This window comes from Palaemon carinicauda, chromosome 39, assembly GCF_036898095.1.
Source record: "Palaemon carinicauda isolate YSFRI2023 chromosome 39, ASM3689809v2, whole genome shotgun sequence".
NCBI classification, from domain to species: domain Eukaryota; kingdom Metazoa; phylum Arthropoda; class Malacostraca; order Decapoda; family Palaemonidae; genus Palaemon; species Palaemon carinicauda.
The window spans coordinates 5,941,182-5,943,973 of record NC_090763.1 but is presented as its reverse complement, the minus strand read 5'-3'; positions in this window follow the sequence as shown (position 1 = coordinate 5,943,973).

Here is a 2,792-nt window from a genome sequence, read left to right as displayed (position 1 = left end):
GTTTATTGACAAGATCTAGTTTAGCCCTTTTTTATTCATTTTGAATTCTTTAAAGTTGATTGAATATTTTATAAAAACTTTATGTTAGATTATCTTTATATTGTCTAACTTTAAATTTGCATAAAAGGTCAATAATTTAAGAAATTAACAACAATGAGGTTTGTGAGGTTTCTCTTAAGGTCGAATAGCTATTAAATTTATAAAATGCAAAAATGAAGTGTTTTTGTTTTACGATTTCAGTATATTGAGTAAAGGCTGGATTCTCCGACTACGTACACACGCACTTATATATATATATATATATATGTGTGTGTGTGTGTGTATGTGTGTGTGTGTGTGTGCGTGTGCATGCATATATATATATATATATATACATGTATATATACATATACACACATATATATGTATATATATAACATCTATACATATAGATATATATGTATATATATATATATATATATGTGTGTGTGTGTGTGTGTGTGTGTATTTAAGATATATATATATATATATATATGTATATACACACTTATATGTATGTATGTATATATATATATATATATATATACAAATATATGTGTGTATAGAAATAATGACAGATGACACGTGATAAACATAAAATGTGTATCAATGTGTATTAAACGAAAAAAAGAAAAACAAAAACAGGGAAAAGACTTCATTGGAATTAGTACTTTCCTGTTCTTGGATTAACGATGTGAGTGCTGTGATGGCACTAATACGTTGAGAATATCAACTCCAAGCAAGTTTTTCATGTTTCCTTTTGCGATCGTAATCTTATATGTACACACACACACACACATATATATATATATATATATACAGTATATATATATACATATATATATATATATATATATACATTCTTAACCATATGCTTTAGAACTTCAGTACATCTTCAACTCTTCCAACTAGGGTTGTAGCTTAGCAAGTATTAATAATAATAATAATAATAATAATAATAATAATAATAATCATGAACCCTCGCATGTGTGTGTCTGTGTGTGTGCGTGTTTATGATTTATCTAGTATATTTACCTCTAAGATTAAAGGGGAATTTTGGACGCAAGAAAAAAAGGTAATAAACCGAAGTAAATCAATATCATCATAGTGGGACTTGATATATTGATAGATACCATCTATATCAACCGGTGATAAATCGTTGTAGATTTTGTGAATATATATTATTATATCTTAGGTCTTTTATGGTAAGAAGCAGTCTCTGCTAAGTGATATATTAGTTTTCAGGAGTTTAGGGAAAGGTATGAAAGAAAATTTTGATAGTAAAAAGAAGAATATCTTAATGATAACGCACGTAAAGTTATTTTCTACTGTGACTCATGAGTAGGAAAAGGATTAGACGTCTTTTGACCAACGCACGTAAAGTTATTTGGTACCGTGACATCATGCGCGCCTCCTTACGTCATAGCTTGACTCATTCGCTGACTTCGGATGAACAAAGTGAGGATTAACTGGTTTAAGTGGGTCTGGGAAAACCAATTTCATATGGCGATAGCCAATCATTAGTGTAAATGAGCATTTTTGGAATAATTGCTGTTTCATGGAAATTTCTGTACAGTTAAACCCTAAATTGATTAGTTATTTAGGCATAACGATAAATTGAAATTTAGTGAAATGTCATATCTACAATCATTTTCACGGGTGGGTTAATATAATAATTGTGTCTCATTATAATTGTACTTCCTACAGCTGTCAAGACTACCAACGATGAAAACGCAAACCAGACTTACAAAAGCAGTTGTTACTTAAAGATCTCCGTAAACATATCAGACCAAAGCAATTGTGACACCAGACCCTCAGCTATGAATAAAAAGTGAATACGGAGACGGGATAGAATACCACGAATGGTAAACAAAAAGAAGTTAAGCCGGAAGGAGAAATATCCGGTAGATTCCAGGAGAGATAGCCGCTTGGCGCTTCTACCGAGACAGAAATATGAAGAGGGAATAGCAGGTGTAGTTTATGATGTACATGTAATTAGTGACTCAATCTTATAATTTCTAGATATGAGTTAATGATACGAGAAAACATGTGACTCAATGTTTTACCCAAATAATATTTTAATACATTCCCCAGTTATCCCCAGTTATGTTGTGTGTGTGTGTGTGTGTGTGTGTGTGGGTGTGTGTGTGTTTGTGTGAGTGTGCGTATGGCATTTATTCTAGTTTATTATTACAATTATGACAATTATTATTGTTATTAGAATTAATGAAATTTTGAGTAATAAAATTTTTTTATAATTATTATCATCAAAATTATTAATGTTATCAATATTATCAAAATTATTATTATCTATAAAGTCGACTTTAGGCGTAGTGAATCCTTCCTTGAAAATACATGAGTTATCCAGGAAATACAGGTATAAACGAAGTTGTGTCATCTTTTAAGTTGCTTCGACAACGTATTAAAGATACATTATGAAATTGGTATGTAATTTATATACGAGATATTTACATGTAGAGCATGAGATCATATTATGCACCTAAAAATACTTGCTTTTGCTTGATAAATATGCTTCATAATCCTCAATACCGTCATACAAAATACAAACTTTAATATTATGCCTTTACTTAGAGAACACGTTACTGATCCGTTACATAATGATAGTTTATTAAATATTGATAATATAAGAAAAGAATATTCTGTTTGTTGGAAATACGTTGGTTTTAAAAACTCAAAAGGTTGATTAAGAGATTATTTGTAAAGAATTAAATTATGTTTTATAGAAATGGCTATCAATATTACTTAGAATATTC